The 19,971-nt window shown below is 41.1% G+C and overlaps 1 protein-coding gene across 3 annotated transcripts in view; it reads right to left on the bottom strand.

The window, feature by feature from the left end:
- Positions 1-7,294: 7,294 nt before the first annotated feature.
- The window catches only part of FANCE (FA complementation group E), a 133,957-nt gene continuing 121,280 nt past the window's right edge, over positions 7,295-19,971 (bottom strand). For all 3 annotated transcript variants that reach the window (XM_073575579.1, XM_073575578.1, XM_073575580.1), the window contains one exon: positions 7,295-7,882. The gene's annotated coding sequence lies outside the window, so the exon portion shown is untranslated. The remainder of the gene's footprint in view (positions 7,883-19,971) is intronic.

Raw genomic sequence — 19,971 nt, 5'->3', positions numbered from 1 at the left:
GTTCACACTGCTTTTTTTTTTAGTAAGAGAGAGATGATTTTCGTTATGGCATCCAGAGGCCTAAAATTAACCTCCAGGTCTGCCATGAACATATGACTGTCAGTGTAAGGGCTCATACCCATCACCGTGAAAAAAAAATGGTCCAATTTCAATCCAGAAAAGTATTAGTGTCATGCAAATGCCATGCGATTTTCATGCCAGTACAATCCAAGTTTTCACACCTAGCATCCGACTGACATCCAAATGCCATACGATTTTCACAAAGAGTAATTTATGATCATTTACTGTATTTTCCGGCGTATAAGACAACTTTTTAACCCCTGAAAATGTTCTCAAAAGAAGCGGGTCGTCTTATACGCCAGGTGTCGTCTTTAGTGAAGCAAGCTGCAGATGTCCGTGACACTTGGGTTATGTTAAAGAGAGTAGCCTGCGCTGCTTCACTGTAGTCCTTAGTAGAGATGGTTGCACGAACATCGGATGTTTGTTGCACTGTCATGTGCAAAACAGCGCGGCAAACACTGCTTCTGATGGGCAAGGAAATCATCCCTGCCGGTCAGAGAGCCACGGTTCCCACGCTGTCAAAAGACAGCGGGAGCGCTCAGCTGTGATCGGAGGTATAAAGTTTACCTCCAATTACTGGTGTCAGCTGATGGGACAACCGCTCCCATCATCCGACACCTACAGTCGCTAATTACAGTGAGAGAAGGAGCGGCGGATGGGAGTATTCATCTGTCGCTCCTGCGCTGGAAATATGGTAGTTAAAAAAAACCTGGCGTGGGTTCCCCCCTATTTTTTTAAAATTTGTTTATTAAACCATAAACAGAATATACAGCATACATACTTGTATGTGGTGATAAGCACTGTATAGAGTACATATATTTCGCACAGTATTAGATGCAAAGCAAAATGTGCATACCGGTTTCCATACGGGATAAAATGTAATATCAATTAAATTACACAAGCCTTTATATTATTGCTCAAGTAATAAAAAACCTATTTATCTTTTCTAAGCCAAAACTATAACTACAAAAACTTCTGTTTTGAAGCCTGGTTCCACACAATCAACTATTTATTATGCAATGTCTCCACTCTACAAAGTAAGATGAGAGGAATTCCACCTCTCCCAGATCTTCTCAAATTTACCCGGGCATCCTCTATTTCGATACAGTGTACGCTCATATGGTATAATCGAATTCACCAAATCAATCCAGATCCTAAGGGAGGAACATGAGCCTCCCATCCACTGTAGTGCCAGTACCTTTCGTGCCATAAATAGCGTCTCCCGCAAAAAGATCCCGACATAGTGACCCCATGACTCCTCATCCCATACCCCAAACAAACAAACCAGTGGCTCAAGGGGAACAGGAGCTTGTACCAGGGAAGTTAATAATGATGTTACCTCTTTCCAATATTGTATAATAATAGGCCACTGCCAGATCATGTGAATAAAGTCTGCATCTAATGAATGACATCTTAAGCATTCCGATGACTGGAATCGAACCATCTTGAAAAGTCGAGTCGGAGTCAGATATGATTAGTTTATGATATATAACTGTATCATTCTGTTATTAATAGACGGAGACACCCCGATCGGAGACTCCTGAATTTCTTCCCACTCCTCTCCCTGTATATCAGGGGATGAGCCTTTCCCATTTCCCTTCAGCCGAGTTTATGGCGGACTCCGCCCCTACTGACAGCATGTATGTATACAAAGAGGAGATGAGACCCTGGGGAACTTGCGATTTAAGGATTCCTATCAAGGGTAGAGAAGATATAGCTTTGTTTACCCCCACAACTCTCAAGTGCGACTGAAAGGCGGACCTTAATTGCAAATAACGGAAGAATTGGGATCTCGGGATGTTGCATTTAACCTGCAATTGTTCAAAAGACAACAGGGTTCCATGATCATTCAAATTACCTATCGAGGAGACATTATGTTGAGTCCAGAATTTGGCAGACGGGTGTTCAAGTAGTACCGAAAGATAACCATTATTCCACAAGGGCATTTCAGCTACAATGTCTCCAAATCCAATCACCCTCTTTATCTGTCTCCACACTGAACGCGCTAGACGAAGTAGGGGCAGCAAACGGGACATTTTTTCCAATTCCAGAAAGCCCAGTGGGCAGTTAGCTCGTAAGGCATGGAGCAGGTGGTTTTCAGAGTTAGGGAGGTGATTATCAGGCATCCACTTGCTTATAGCTCTGGCCTGTCCAGCCAGATAATATAGAAAAAAGTCTGATAACGCTGCCCCACCCCCCTTTTTAGGTCTTTGCCGGGTGGATAGCCTGAGTTTGGGCCTAGTTTCCCCCCATATAAAGGACGTAATTTGGGAGTTCAAATTCGCAAAGAAGGACCGGGGTACCACTACAGCACTATGTTGAAGAGAGTAGCTGAGCTTAGGGAGCAATATCATTTTGATTAAGTTAATACGTCTGGCTACAGATAAATTTAACTTTAACCACTTCCAGCAATGGGTGTATGTTAAGCCGCAAATCCAGCGTGCTTCTTTGAGATATATGGACACCCAGATATTTAAAACTGGGTACAATAGGCAATAAGGAGAGTCTCAAGTCGTGGCATCGGGGCATGGGAGAGGGGCATCAGGGCAGGTTTCTCCCAATTTATATACAAGCCGGAATATTTACTGAATTTATTTATAGTGGCAATCACCCATGTCAGGGTTTCCTCCACTTTATCCATAAATATCACCATATCGTCAGCATATAAGCCTATGGTGTCTACCCGACCCACTATTTCTATACCCTCAAAAACAGGGGAAGACCTTATGCGAATTGCCAATGACTCGATCGCAAGAGCAAAAAGGGCCGGGGACATCCCTAAACTGGTACCCCTATGTAGTGAAAAGGACTCAGATATGGAACTATTTAAAATGACACGGGCTTTGGATTTCATATATAGTATATTAACCCATTTTAGAAACCTGTCGCCAAATCCATATTTCTGTAAACATGCACATAGTAAAGGCCACTCAAGGGAGTCAAAAGCCTTGGCTGCATCCAGCGATGCCAATGCCAATTTATTGTCTGGTACCAGAGAGCTATATTGGACCTCCGACTGGACTCGTCTAATATTAATGGAAGTGCTCTTACCAGGCATAAAACCGGTTTGGTCAGGGTGTATAAGTTCCAGTATAATTGAGTTCAACCTGGTGGCCAAGATTTTCGTAAAAATCTTATAGTCCACATTCACTAATGATATGGGGCGATAAGATCCACAGTCTAATGGGTCATTCCCCTCCTTTTTAAGCACTATTATATTAGCCTCGTAGAAGGACTCTGGCATAGGTCCCCCCTCCCAAAACACCATCAACAAAAGTGACGCGAATATCTCCTGGTATTTCCTATATCATTCGATGGGAAACCCATCTGGTCCACAATATTGTGTTAGTAGTATTATGTTGACATACCAAATAGGACAATAATTTACTTGCCTGGTTCCCCAGCTCAAAATAAGATTGACGGGTAAAAAATAATTTACACTTGGACTTGGTGTCTATGTGTTTGGTATATAACCTTTGAGCATCCAGCCACTCCACCCTATTGCCACTAGTCTGATCAGATATGTAAGCAGCCTCTGAATCCCTCAATCGCTGTTCCATCTCATCATCCTCCCTTGATGTCACCCGCTTGATGTAAGAGATCGTAGAGGATAAGCAACCCCTCAAATATGCCTTAAGGGTATCCCAAAATAAATTAATATTCCGGGGTTCAGGGTGGGACGAGATGAGACAATGCAACTGATCGATTGTTCTATCGGGCGATTCCACCAACTTCAACCAGAAAGGGTTCAATTTCCATACCATCCTGTTATTTAGTGGTTCGTATTTAAGCTTAAGAATGACTGGACTATGATCTGAAATCCCCCTACTGCCATGTTCTATATTATCCACCCACATTACTAGACCGCTGGATCCAAATATATAATCTATTCGCGATAAGGAGCGCTTAGTGGATAAATGGCAAGTATTCTCCCTCTTCCTGGGATGTCACGTTCTCCATAGATTCAGCCATCCACTACCTTCCATGAGTTGTGACAGTTGGGATGTAGCCGGTGGGGGGACTCTCCCTGCATCCCATCACCCAATCTCAGTCTATCAAAACCAGATTGAAATCCTCCATGCAGATGACATCTGCATCTGGATAGTTCAGGGCAAAACTCATCGCCTTCTGGAGAATTGACATATTAGCTGGGGGGGTTATAAAAACATAAAATAACATTTTCTAGAGTTAATTAGTGCATGAACAAACACAAAACGCCCCTCAAGATCCTTCCAGGCCTCCCACCTAACGACCTTATGAATCAGTAGCGAAACCCCCCTTGAATAGCTGGTATGGAACGCGTGAATAAACCATTGTGCCCACGGTTTTTGTGGCTGTATCTCTGGTCAGGTGTGTCTCCACCAAGGCCACAATGTGAGGACGATATTGCCTGAACTGTGAGAATACCTTATTTTTCTTCCGGGGGGTTTTAATACCCCTCCCATTCCAGGTCATGCATATTATTACAGACCCCATTTTTTGCTTATCTGGATATGGTGCGTATTAGTGCTCGAGCAAAGTTTAGAAACATCACATAGAGAGCAGGACTGCCATTGGCTGCAACTTCTACCTAAATAACAGTTAAAACTATTGAGAAGAAAACAGAATAAGAACCTAACAATATAGGAGCAGAGTCCCACACCCCTATCAAAAAGCAAACAAGGGGATACCATCACTGAACTCAGTGTCCGGTACTGTTGGTAAACTGGATACCCGCCAAGGAAGCCCCAACTAGGCCTTTAGTTGAAGGAATCAGGTTAGCAGTAAGTACATTAGGATTCCTTTGCAGGGGATCCCTTATGTGACCACAGCCACTCAGTCGCCTCCGCTGGATCCGTAAAAAACACAGAGGTTGCTCTTGAAGCTCATCAAGAGAATGCCAAGAGTGTGCAGAGCAGTAATCAAAGCAAAAGGTGGCTACTTTGAAGAACCTAGAATATAAGACATACAGTATTTTCAGTTGTTTCATACGTTTTTGTTAATTATATAATTCCACATGTGATAATTCATAGTTTTGATGCCTTCAGAGTGAATGTACAATTTTCATAGTCATGAAAATAAAGAAAACTCTTTGAATGAGGTGTGTCCAAACTTTTGGTCTGTACTGTATGTATATAGATCTCAGATTAAATTATATATAATTTATATAGATCAATGAAAAGCTGGCAATTCATCTGCTACGTACAATAAAATCCCGACATGTCCGGTTAGAATAGATATATACAAATAGAATTGATATGAAGATATCTGTGAAATATTAGTACAGTGCGTCTGCAGTTTACTGTACATGTAATTAATAAATATTTTTCTGAATAAAATGGTGTGGGCTCCCATGTAATTTTCATAACCAGCAGAGGGAAAGCCAATGACTGGGGGCAGATGTTTATAGCCTGTGTGACAGGGTCACTGGCACGGTATGTGAGGGGAGATATGTGTCACGGAGACCGCTTTCCTCCGTGATCTAGAAACCCATAAGTTTCTTATCAGTATATGTTCTGAAGGAGTTAAGCGGCCATGTTATGGGTGGGTTTTTAGGTGAGTAGGTAAGAGATGGGCGGGACGCCTACTCATATCTCAACCTCAAGGTTATGGTTGGGAAAATAAATGCCCAGCCAGTTTTTTTTTTCTTTGGTCTTTGTTGTGTAGAGGCAAGCAAGCCCTAGTCTGATGCTCCTGTGAGAGCTGCCATATGTGTTTGCCCAGAAGTGCTGGGCAGGACTGCTTATGATTTTTTTATTTCCTTTTTGAACCAGTAAGGCTGTTTTTTCTGCTACTATTTTGGGATTTATGATACCATAAACCACCCAGAGACTTTAACCCACGTGTACCTGTGTCTACCTCGAGGAGGAGCTAAGAGAGCTGACCTCCCACACCTGGGACGGGGGTAATACCCATGGAGGTTCCCAGGCTATTAATATCAGCTCACAGCTGTCTGCCTAGCCTTTGCTGGTTATTTATTAGAGGGGACCTTACATTTTTTTGGGGGGGTCCCCCATTTTAATAACCAGTAAAGGCTAAGTATACAGCTGTGGGCTAATATTAATATCCTGGAAAGCTCCATGGTTATTTCCCCCTTCCCAGGCTATAAACATCTTTCCCTCTGCTGGTTAATAAAACGTTGGGCGATCTCAAACCATTTTTTTCAGGAAATAATTTATTCAGTAACTAAATACATGTACAGTAAGCTACACAAGCACTGTATTATACATGTCACTGACATATCTATTCTCTGTGTACATACATATTCTATTGGGTTACGCTGTTATTTTACTGTACGCGACACATAAAAAGCCGGCTTTTATAAGGACATGGGTGTGTAAAAATCAGACGACACTCGCATGGTCCGAGTGCCGTGTGATTTTTTTTCTCACACCCATTGACTTGCATTGATATGAAGACAATCACAGCATTCTGTGATTTTTTTTCTCAGTCCAATTTCAGCTGAGAAAAATATTGCAGATTAGCATGGACTCATAGCTTAACATTGGTCAGAGTGTAATATGATTTTTTTTAATTAGATTGCACTCGTCTATTTTTCTCGCAGATGAGTATGAAACCTAAGGCTGGTTTCACCCATCTGTGAAACTCGGACCATACGCAGATCGTAGGACCCAGACTGGGATAACTGCCTTATAGATATACAAGAAGCAGTGAGGGCAGGTCAGAAGACACAGAGGCCGGGTTGGGTCTTCCGATCTAAGCATGGTTTGTGTTTTACAAATGTGTTAAACTGACGTAACAGAATTTTAGGGATGACTACCTTTGGCTGAGCCCAGGCATGCGAGAGAAGCTGCCAGTAGATTTTTCCCCTTTGTTGAAAATCCAAACCTGAGTGTGCACAGCTATGGGGGATTTGTGAGAAATAGCTGTTGGTTTGGTCTACATTGAATCAACTCTTTCCTGCAGTTGAAACTAGAAGTTTACATACACTATATAAAAAGTAAGTAATAAAAATGCCTTAAAACATTCGCTCTCTCTCATTATTCTGGCATTTGGCAAATAATTATGGTAATCCTAATTGACCTAAAATGGGAAAGGTTTATTCTGCTTTCATGTCAGATATTGAGAAAAACATGCATATATGTATTTTTATAAAGTGTATGTATGTAAACTTCTAGTTCCATCTGTACATATACAGAACTTACTTTAGGTTCCTCTGTTACTTTGTGCAATATACAACAAAGAGAATCAAAAGCCACCACCATCACTACAGGTACTACCAATGGCTACTGACCAGCTTTGAACACATTCACTTTATTTGCTGTAGTGGTATTAGATATACATCTTTTATTTCCTGCCATAGACAATTTACAACAGTTTTAAAAAAAAAATGTTGAAAAAGCAATTCACCATATAAATATATACTATTCAACAAAAGGGTTTTATGACCTGTACAAAAAAATCACGTTTCTGAAAATAGTAATCATGTGTCTGAAAATGACAATTTTTAATTGGTGCAGTTCCTGTTCCACTGGTAATCAATGTCCCTTTTTATTACAGAATATCTTTTCACTCGTTATTCAGCATAATATCGTATTTGCATTAAACACATGTTAAAGAGGAATCACACTATACAGAATCATTTTCCATACATGACACTAACACATTACACACATGTGCGTAGATCAAATCTATATGACAATATTTATGAATATAAATTGACCAGACCAAAAAACACTGCAGTCAATCTCAGACATCTTGATTGGACCAACACAGATCGGCTGCAGCACCTGCTTTTATAGAAGATGTTGAAGTAGCACTACCAAGGACGACATCACCCTTGTCAAGTGGCACATCATTTTGTTGCAATGTAGACGTAGACCTGCAGGAGATTTTGAACGGCAGAAAACAGTGGCATATTAGAATTGTACTAAGCCACATTTGTTTGAAACGAGCAATACTGGGGTTGTCCAGCCTTGGAATGTGATAAAAAGGCATAAAAAAAATCATTCACAATTTACCCCATGTCCCCTCCCCCGTTCTAATGCTGCTCAGTGTTCCCCACGTCCTGTTTGATCCACACCGGAATGTAATTGCAGAAGGAGCAGGAGATCAGTAATCAGAATGTTTATTTCATAGGCTTCAACAAGACTTTTATAAAACATTTTCAAGGCCGGAGAACCATATTAACAGTTTTTATTTTAACAGCAGCAGTGTTTTGCATGGAAGCCTATAGTAAAAATTAAAGACACACCGCAAGCAAAGTACACTGGCATGTAAATGTTTGGGCACCCCTAGTCAACATTACTGTTATTGTGAACAGTTACGAAAAGTTGAAGATGAAATTATCTCTAAAAGTCCTAAAGTTAAAGATGACACACGTCATTTGTATTTTAGGAGAAAAAAAAAAAAAAAAACTATATTGTTATCTTTTACATTTTAAAAATTACAAAAAGGAAAATGGCTCGATTCAAAGGTTTGGGCACCCTGCATGGTTAGTACCTAGTAGCACCCCCTTCTGAACGTATCACAGCTTGTACATGCCACTGTAGCCTCCTCTTGCTTTTTTTGGTTATAACATGAAAAACACTTGAAAGTCATGTTTTGCTATTTCCCGAAGACAAATAACACATGCAGGGGATCTTAGGATGGGTTATACATTGCTAATGCAGCAAGTGCTCTTGCAGTGGACAATGGTCACACAATTTTGTAGTAAAGGCAGGAACTACTTTCAAGGCGATGTTCCCATAAAACATATGTAAAATTTTCTTTCATGATGCATTGTGGGGAGGTTACGGAACCTTTCAAACCATTCCTGATTGGACTATTGATATCTACACAGCTGCTGATTGTGACCCTCTCTGCTGACGCGTCTCTAACCCCAGCCTTGCGGGATTGCACCACGTCACCACAGAGGATTAGTCACACAGCAGCCTTCACTTAATTTATATTGCACTATTTAGAGCACTCCGCTTTTAACAAGCCACACCTCCTGATGAACCCCAGAGGATGGAACGCGCCTCAAGGTGCTCCAGGTCTGCAACTGTGATGGTCCCTGGTACACACACTGTTCGCAATGTGACCTCAGGTACTGACCTTTTCCATTAGGTATTTTATTTTTTTGACATCAATACTGTATCTCTGTGCCCTTGTCCATTGCTATTCTGGAACTCTCTACCCATATTGACATACTGTCATTTTTTATATACTATAGCCATGTTGCCATCATTTACCATGTGATGCGAGAGTTCCAATTCAGATAAGATTGGCTGTTCCTATGATTTAAGTGAAACTATTGTTATTGTAAGCCTATGGCCCATAGGGTAGCTTGTCTGTCTGGTTACGTGACCTGCTATAACTTTCTCACTAATTTGGTTCCTGATACAGATCTTGTCCATTACATATTCTGAAGCATTTGTCAGTACAACTAGGCACTTGCTGCACTTAATTCATCTATATAATAACTGGCCCTCTATACTTATGCTCACTATATGGAGTTCAACTAATTCGGATGTTGCTGCTGCTATCATGATTATATGGGTTGAGACCTCCAATTCACATGGTTTTGCTGCCCCCATGATATAATTCAATTATTGTATCCTCTGCAATCTTGTTGTATAGGGCGACAAGTCTGTCTTTAATGTTATAGGTGCTATTTATACATAATTACGAAGTCTTCTACTTTTACTGACATATCTCGAATATTGCGATTTGTGCCCACAATTTGGATATAATTTCAGTCATTGGTCCTAGATAACATATCCAAGGTTTTTTCCAGGTACTTAACTTTATTGTAGGGGCATATGGTTCTTTTATCCCTGCATGTATGCATATATTTACTTGTTATGTATGGTTCATCTCTGCCTACGGATATACTATACTAGTTCTGACACAGTTGTCTTTCCTGCAGTCTCAATGTACACTTTTAGACAACCAATCATCATGTACATATTATCTGTGTTATAATATTCAATAAAGTTAATATTTTTGATACCACAATTTATCTCCCTTCCCTTGCTCTTCTTTCAGTCTTTCTTCAGGGTTACATTTACTGTGTATAATATTCCGCATGGGACCTTTATTCCTTCACATACTTGTTTAGTGTTGTGTAATAATGTAAATTATTGCTGATTTCACATTTTTTACTTTGGCACTGCTCATTTATGCATTCAGAAGTGAGTGGTGCTGATAAATCTGCATCGGATTCCAGGACCCATATATGATTGGCAGGTATTGTGAACTTGTTCTGACAGATATCTTCCTATACAACATCATAAGGGTCACACACATCTGATTCAGTTAAAGGGAATCTGTCAGCAGGTTTTTGCCACCTCATCCAACAATATATGTCACTTATTTTACTGGGTACAGCAGTTCTGACACAAAGTTCTTAGATTTAGAATGCAGCAGAGCTGAGAAAGCTATCCCCACCCACACCAGGCTCTCTATTTAAATGCTCACTATGTGTCAAGAGGATACTGCGTCAAAGAGGGTCCAGAAGTCCGCATTGTCTGGTTTCACAAACTCCTGTACTGATTAGAAGTACTTCACCATCTTATTAAACAGTACAGTTTTTTCACTGCTAGCAGTGCAGGGGTTAATCTGTTCAGTTGAAGTTGCTTGTGCTTTCCTACCAGAATAGTCTCAGCTGTTCACGGTTTGCCACTCCTCTCTGCTATAAATGATCTCTTCTGGCACTTAGGGATTGCCAGTGTCAGTTCCTACTGCCTGGTTCTGGAGTTGGAGGTGTAGTTCGTGTTTGGAGATTGTTAAGGATACGGTCGCTTGGAATTTTGTCTGTGTGATCACCATCATCATCCGCTCATCCTCTCCTAATTGGTTTCTCCTTCCTTTAACTCCCCTGTGTCCCACTCTGTTGTTTGGTGTGTGTATTTGGTATGGTTGGCATTTCATTTATCCCTGTATGCCCTTACTTGTTTTTCTGGTTAGTGTGTTCCTATACCCTTCAGCTTCTATTCCTACTACTGAGCTATTTGGGCACTGTATATTGTTATTTAGGTATTGTGTATTGATATTATATTGGTTGGTGTTATTTTGCTGGTATTTGAGCATTGTGTATATTATTTGGTTTGTAATACTTGGGCACTGTAAATTGGTATTTGGGTATTCTATGTTGGTATTTGTATTGTAGGTATTATATGAACACTGTACTTAAGTATTTGGTTTGGGCACTGTGCATTGGTATTATTTAGTTGGCATCATGCAGGCACTGAATAGTGGCATATTTTGGTATTATTTGGGCACTGTATGTTGGCAGCTGGTTGGTGTTGAGCATTGTATATTAGTACTTGGTTTGCATTTTATGGACACAGTGAGATTTATTTTGTTAGCATTATTTTGGCCCGATATCGGTAACTATTGCTATTTTTGCAATAATTCTTTTGTAATGTATACACATTACAAAAAATGATGCTCACATTTTATTTCTGAGTGTACAGTGTGTGTATATGTAATATATACATTACATTTTGTATAATATATTCAGCACGTTAGCCCAATGTAATGCAGCGGTATTCACACAGTGCGGTAAAGAGGCAGTGACTCAGGTTAGTCTAACTTCAAAGTATTTATATTTGGCGACTTACAACAAAAAGGCAAAGGTCAGTGAAAAAATAAAAATGAAAGCTAAAGAATGAAATAATGAGCGAAAAAATAAAAATAGGAATTATGGAGCGAATATTAATAAAAAATAGAAATGAAAGTGAAGAAATGAAAAAAAAAATAATAAAATAAAGTGATACTGACATGAAAAATTGTTTTTGGCTGAATTGTATAGAAGTACTTACCAGTGCAAGGGTAAGTACATCTATACAATTCAGCAAAAAAAAACCCAATATCAGTATCATTTTATTTATTTACTTTTATTTGACAAAAATGCCATGTGTGTTTGAAACGCATTGCTGCTATGTTTGTCTGGTTTGATTTATTATTTATTGTATTATATTACTATATTTTATCTTTTATTGACCCAGGCCAGGTCAGTGAGGCTGATAATTCTCTTATTTATAAACTGGAGCTCTCCATTTAGCCAGCACAACTGCTGAGTGCACAGCATAACTATTGCCTTCACTAAAGGCCCTGTTACACACAACGATATTGTGAACGATATCGTTGCAAGGTCACCAGTTTGGTGACGTCGCAGCGATGTTGAAACGACATTGTTGCGTGTGACACGTAGCAACGATCAGTTGGCTGATTGCTAATGGTTGCCTAATGGTCTGGGCCATAAATCTATCGTTGGTCTCCCGCTGGGCAGCACACATCGCTGTGTGTGACATTGAGAGACCAATGATCAGCGAGCTCCCAGCACCATACAGCAGACGCTGGGAGCTGGTGTCCAGTGTAAACAGAGGGTAACTAAGCATACAGACGCAATAACCACCCTTTTTATAGTATAGGAATCGGTTCACAATTATCTCCACCCCCAGGAAAACAACGATATTAGGCATCCGCCTTAATGTTCTTGTTCCCCAGCCTATATGTAACAAAGTTAAACCTTGTGAACAACAATGCCCATCTTGCCTCTCGTTAGATGTTTTGCAGACTCTAGATATAGAAGATTCTTTTTATCTCTGATTACGATAACAGGATGAACTGCCCCCTCCAGAAAATGATGCCACTTTTCAAAAGGCCAACTTGACTGCCAAGAGTTCCCTGTTACTAATGTTATAATTTCTCTCCGAAGATGACAATTTTTCTGAAAAGTATGCATATGAACATCATTTATCAGGAGACGCACCGGGCGACAATACAGCCCCCACTACAGACACTTAAACGTCTACAATAAAAGGTTGAATGACATAAAGCTGTATGAAAATTGTCGCAGATGCAAAACACTCTTGCAAGGTATCGAAAACCTCCCTGGCCGGACTGGACCACTTGGAAAAATCTGTCGTTTCCTGGTCATATCCGTCAGAGGTTTGGCCACTACTAAAAAGTTTTTGATGAAGTTATGGTAGTAGTTGGCGAAACCCAAAAACCTTTGTAACACCTTCAAATCCTCAGTACAATCCCAGTCCAGTAACACCCAGACTTCCAGACTTTTGCCAGATCCATGCGAAAACCAGTGGATGATAAAACATATCCTAGAAAAGTGATCTTCTCACCTGAAAACATACATTTCTCTGGTTTGACAAATAATTTATTGTCTATTAGTATTTGCAAGACCTGCCTGACATATGACTCAAGTTTAGGTGAATGAATTAATATATAATCAAGATAGATTACAACAAATCTCCCTACCAAGTGACTAAAGATCTAATTTACAAAGCGCTGAAAGATGGCGGGAGCATTAGTCAACCAAATGGCATCACACAGTTCTCATAGTGTCCCTCAGGCGTATTAAAAGATGTTTTCCACTCATCATTCTATTTAGTACAAATGAGATTATACACTCCCTGAGATCCAGTTTAGAAAATCTACAGTTTTCTCCTACAACCTGATTAAAGAGGTCCAGGATGAGAGGGAGCAGATACGGATTCCAGACAGTGATCAGATTGACATTGCAGAAACCTAGGCAGGGGCGTAACCCCCCACCCAGTATTTCTTCTTTACAAAGAAAAATCTAAGTTACTTACTGTTAACAGGATTTTACAGAGCCCATGATAGCACCAACTGAGAGGGTACCCGCCCACCAGGACAGGAAACCTACTGAATAAAAAGGGGGTACCTCTCCTCCACATTAGTTTGGTTCCAGAGCACGAGAGGACCTCCAGACAGTTAACACAACCATCACCAAATACATTTTTCTTAACACTCTTAATAGTGCACACCATCAGTAAGCGAGGGAGGGAAGATATGGTGCTATAAAATCCTGTTAACGGTAAGTAACTTAGATTTACCCCTTCTCCCATGACAGCACCGCCTAAGAGATTTATATAGATCAAAATACCCTAGGGAGGGATCACCGCTTGCAACACCTTCCTCCCGAAGGACAGGTCAGCAGAGGAGGACAGATTGAAAAGATAGTGTCTATAGAAGGTAGAAGGGGAAGACCATGTGGCTGCCTTACATATTTCCTCGATGGATGCCTCCACTCTCTTGACCCAGGAGGTCGCCACAGCCCTGGTGGAATGGACTCTCTGATTTCCAGGAACTGGTCTGTCACTATAGGTGTAGGCTAAGCTAATGGCGTCTCTTATCCATCTAGCTATAGTTCCCCTTGTAACACTACACCCTTTCCTGTTTCCCTGGAAAGATACGAAAAAGGTCTTATCCTTTCTACATTGCCTAGTTCTGTCTAGGTACTGAATCAGGTTTATTCTTATATGATGTTGAAATATATGTTCATACGACTAAAAAAACTGAATCAGGGCCCTCCTGACATCTCCATCTGTTCGCTGAAGGAGGGAAGAACTACCTCCTGACTCCTAAGAAACTTGGAGGCCACCTTGGGGAGATATGCTGGATCAGGTCTCAACACCATCCTATCCTCTAACACCTGCATGAAAGGATGATTGTTTAGGATGAGGAAATATTTGTTTGCTTCTACTTAAATGCCCTGCTTTCATGATAAAGATTCACTGCAGTTTGAACTTTTTACATTTTCCATAAATTTCGCCAGGAAAGCCAAATATCCCTAACTTCTAGTGGAATAAGTACAGTGGGGAAAATAAATATTTCATACACTGTCTATTTTGAAAGTTTTCCCACTAAAAAGAATGGAGAGCTCTGTAATTTTTATCGCAAGTATACTTCAACTGTGAGGCAGAATCTAAACAAAATCCAGAAAATCACATTGTATGATTTTTACATAACTAATTTGCATTTTAAATGTATGAAATAAGCATTTGATACAATATAAAAACAGAACTTAATATTTGGTACATAAACCTTTTGTCACGACTCTGGTGTCGGGTGTCCTAGGACCAGGGGCTCCTTCCGTGTCCCTAACGCTAGGGGCGCCCTAGCTCACCCTGTTCGCCGGATTACTTCTAATGGTGAAGATGCTGGAGCCTTTCCTTAGCTCCTGAATCTGCCCTCAGTTTGTACCCTTCCCCACCCAATGAAGATGGGAGTAGTAGTGTACCGTAATACACCAACCAGACTAACAAGGTAACATGAACAAGGCTAAAGAAAAAAAAATATCAATCATACAAATATACACACAAAGAGGTAAACACCAGGGAGTGGAGAATGGTGTTAAACCAAAGTAGGAGAAGAAAGGGAATTATTACACTCTCAAAACCTAGCAACAGTCACAGATAAATCCACCAAACGCCTTCAACAAGAACCACCAACAACCTCCAGCCATGCTGCATAAGCTAACTCTGATAATGAGAACTTGCCAGGACCTAGTTTATATAGGAGATGGGAGTGGCTAACAGTGCACAGCTGAGAGCCTTAAAGCAGGAAAGCTTCCAGGACCTCTCACCTGAGCAGATTTACCCTTGCACTGCTAAAATAAATTTACACCATTTAACCCTTTAGCGACAGAGCCAATTTTATGCTTAATGGCCAAGCCAATTCTGACCACTGTCACTTTGAGGTTATAGCTTTGGAACGCTTCAATAGATCCCAGTGATTCTGAGAATGCTTTTTTGTGACATTGTAGTTCATGTTAGCGGTCAAAATTCTTCGATATGACTTGTGTTTATTTATGGAAAAAAACAAACAGAAATTTGGCAAAAATTTTTTCAATTTTCAAACTTTTAAATTTTGTGCCCTTAAATCAGAGTCATATCGCCCAAAATAGTTAGTAAATAACATTTCCCACATGTCTACTTTACCGAAGCACAATTTTGGAAACAATTTTTTTTTGTTAGGACGGTTATAAGGGATAAAAGTTGACCAGCAATTTTCTCATTTTACCAAAAAATTTACAAAACCATTTTTTTAGGGACCACCTTATTTGAAGTGAGTTTGGCGGGTCAATACGACAGAAAATACCCAAAAGTGACACCAATCTAAAAACTGCACCCCTCAAGGTGCTCAAAACCATGTTCAAGAAGTTTATTAACCCTTCAGGTGCTTCACGAGAACTAAAGGAAAAAAATGAACATTTACTTTTTCCACAAAAAATATTCTTTAGACCCAAACTTTTTATTTTCACAAGGGTAACAAGAGAAAATGGACCACAAAATTTGTTGTACAATTTCTCCTGAGTACACCGATACCCCGTATGTTGGGGAAAGCCACAGTTTGGGCGCATGGCAGGGCTCAGAAAGCAGGGAGCACCGTTTGACTTTTTGAACTCAAAATTGGCTGGAATCAGTGTGGCTGCTGTGTCGCATTTGGAAACCCCCTGATCTACCTAAACAGTGGAAACGCCCCCCAATTCTAACTCCAACCTTAACACAACCTACCCCGGACACTAATCCCAACACTAACCATAACCATATCTGCAGAACCCCCCCATCCCCAACACATCTCTAACTGTAACCCCAAAACAAACCTATCCCTAGTCCCAAACCTAACCCTAGCCCCAACCCTAATCCAACCCTAGCTCTAACCCTACCTTAACCCCAACTCTTATGGAAAAAATACTTTTATTTTATTATTTTTACCTAACTAAGGGGGTGATAATGGGTGGTTTGATTTACTATTTTTTTATTTTGATCACTGTGATAGACCCTCTCAGGGTGGTTTCACATTAGCGCTTTTTAAGCGCACGCACGGCCGGGGGTAGCTCCGCCCCCGAGCCGGCTCTCTGCCCGGCGTGCCCGCCCCTTGCTTGTAGCGCCGCCTCCTAGCGCACAGCGGCGCCTGCGATCGGCGCACCCTATCTTTAGCATAGGGTGCGCAGATCGTGCGCAGGCCGTGCGCTAGTTGCGCTTTGACCTGCGCTGCGCACTTTTGACGGTGCGCCGTGCGCGCCAAAATCCGAAAAGTTTGATTTTGGCGCGCACGGCGCACCGTCAAAAGTGCGCAGCGCAGGTCAAAGCGCAACTAGCGCATGGCCTGCGCACGATCTGCGCACCCTATGCTAAAGATAGGGTGCGCCGATGTGCGCTAGGAGGCGGCGCTACAAGCAAGGGGCGGGCACGCCGGGCAGAGAGCCGGCTCGGGGGCGGAGCTACCCCCGGCCGTGCGTGCGCTTAAAAAGCGCTAATGTGAAACCACCCTTAGTGATCACAATAAACCAATAGGAAAAATCTCCTATTGTTGCTGGGTGCCGGCCGATCTCGGTAGGCGTACTGAGCATGTGCCCACCCTTTTTTCCCCGGAAGACATTGAGGGTCGGGGGACAGAGCCGGAGGGTCCAGGGACACTGGGCTTAGGAGACCCCTTTTCTCTCTCCTCTGGTATGCTAGATCATATCAGAGGAGAGAGAAATAAATGGGAAATCAGACTTTTGTGGTCACCATTATTCGGTGAATAACGGCGATTGCAACACTGGAGATGGTAAAAACGACCCGAATGTTATCCGGGGTCTCAGCCAGCCACGATAGCCGAGACCCTGGAGATTTACCAAAGCTGGGAGGTGCTATACCCTTATTTCTCAACACCATTAAAAAGCCCTTAACTGTCAACGTTAAAAGGTCTATCGGTGGTCGTTAAGGGGTGAATATGAAGGTGAGGTGCTTCTAATCAATGCAGGAGTAAGAGAAATCAGACGCTGTGGTCTTCTGGCTCCTCTGTCACGGTAAACCTGTGACACCTTTGTTTAAAATAAAAGAGGTCAGATGTTTCCTGTAGTTCTTGACTCAAGTTTGCACACACTGCAACAGGGATTTTGGCCCACTCCGCCATACAGACCTTCTTCAGATATTTCAGGTTTTGTGGCAGTTGCTGGGCAACATTGAGTTTCAGCTCCTTCCAAACATTTTCTATTGGGTTCAGGTGGTGGAGACTGGCTGGGCCACTGCAGGATCTTGGAATGCTTCTTATGGAGCTATTCCTTAGTTACCCTGGCTGTGTTTCAGGTCATTGTCATGCTGAAAGACCCTGCCATGACCCATCTTCAATGCTCTTACTGATGGAAAGAGGTTGTTGGCCATAATCTCGCAAAACATGATCCCGACCATCCTCCCTTTAATACGGTACAGTCGTCCTGTGCCCTTTGCAAAAAAGCACCCCCAAAGTATGATGTAGAAAGAACAAGGGGAAGACCATCCACCCAGTGGCTTGATACAATTAAGATAACAGCGGAGAAGACCCTGGTGGAACGATCTAGGCTACACATGATCGATCTTCCTACAGAGAATTCATCCATCAAGTAACCATGGCTCAAGATCAACCTGAAGTTCGTTATACCTTTTGAATATATATAGCTCCCTCGCCATACCATTATTCTAATTTAAATGTAATATCTTTTCGGTATCTATGTGATCCACCCAGTGGTACATTACCTTTATACCCATCATTGATTGCTATACTTGTCTAATATTTCAGCTCTCATCAGTCCTTGCATGTTGTGATTTTAATGGTGTTTTAATATTTATGTTTTCTGTCTGTCGGGCATGATTGTTCAATAAAGCTTTATTGATACACTACTGAGGCTGTGTGTGCACTAGTTACTGCGCTGCTTTTATCTATTCCTTTTGCTATAATAGTTAGGCGCTTAATAGCACCCGGCTAATTTATTGATTAAATACCAAGTGTGGTGCCAACCCTTGTTCTATATATTCCAAAAGTCCTTAAACAGTGCACAGCCTGCCATGTGAACAATTTTTAAAATCTGTGTTTTAACACCCACGTCACGCTGTACTCACATTACATAGAAAACACCGCTGACCGATTCCCTTTAAGAACCATCCATTTTTAACCCCCAAGGGTGGTTTGCACGTTCATGACCAGGCCAATTTTTACAATTCTGACCACTGTCCCTTTATGAGGTAATAACTCTGAAACGCTTCCATGGATCCCGGTGATTCTGACAATCTTTTATTGTGACATATTGTACTTCATGTTAGTGGTAAAATTTCATTCAAATAACTTGCGTTTATGTGTGAAAATAAACGGAAATTTGGCAAAAATTTAGCAATTTTCCAACTTTGAATTTTTATGCCCTTAAATCACAGAGATATGGCACACAAAAAAATTAATAAATAACATTTCACATATGTTTACTTTACATCAGAACAATTTTGGAACCAAAATTTTTTGTTAGGAAGTTATAAGGGTTAAAAGTTGACCAGCGATCTCTCATTTTTGCAACACCATTTTACTTTTACGGACCACATCACATTTGAAGTCACTTTGAGGGGTATATATGACAGAAAATACCCAAAAGTGACACCATTCTAAAAACTGCACCCCTCAAGGTGCTCAAAACCATATTGAAGAAGTTTATTAACCCTTCAGGTGCTTCACAGGAATTTTTTGAATGTTTTAAAAAAAAAAAAAAATGAACAACTTTTTTTCACAAAAAAAATTACTTCAGGTCCAATTTTTTTATTTTACCAAGGGTAACAGGAGAAATTGAACTGCAAAAGTTATTGTGCAATTTGTCCTGAGCATGCTGATACCTGATATGTGGGGGGGGGGAACCACTGTTTCGGCGCATGGCAGAGCTCAGAAGGGAAGGAGCGGCGTTTGACCTTTTCAATGCAAAATTGGCTGGAATTCAGATCGGACGCCATGTCACGTTTGGAGAGCCCCTGATGTACCTAAACAGTGGAAACCCCCCACAAGTAACCCCATTTTGGAAACTAGATCCCCCAAGGAACTTATCTTGATAGGTGTTGAGAACTTTGACCCCACAAGGGCTTCACAAAAGTTTATAACGTACAGCCGTACAATTAAAAAAATCATATTTTTTCCACAAAAATGATCTTTTCACCTCAAATTTTTATTTTCCCAAGGATACCAGGACCCTAAAAGTTATTGTGCAATTTGTCCTGAGTACGCTGATACCCCATATGTGGGTGTAAACGACTATTTGGACGCATGGCAGAGCTCGGGAAGGGAAGCAGCGCCATTTGACATTTTTTGGCTGGAATTGAGATCGGACACCATGCTGCGTTTGGAAAGCACCTGATGTACCAAAACAGTGGAAACCCCCCACAA

The sequence above is a fragment of the Dendrobates tinctorius genome, unplaced genomic scaffold (assembly GCF_039654945.1).
Source record: "Dendrobates tinctorius isolate UK_male_01 unplaced genomic scaffold, ASM3965494v1 ptg000045l, whole genome shotgun sequence".
NCBI lineage: Eukaryota > Metazoa > Chordata > Amphibia > Anura > Dendrobatidae > Dendrobates > Dendrobates tinctorius.
Note: the sequence above shows the minus strand (reverse complement) of the source record. Positions and strands in the feature narration are given on the sequence as shown.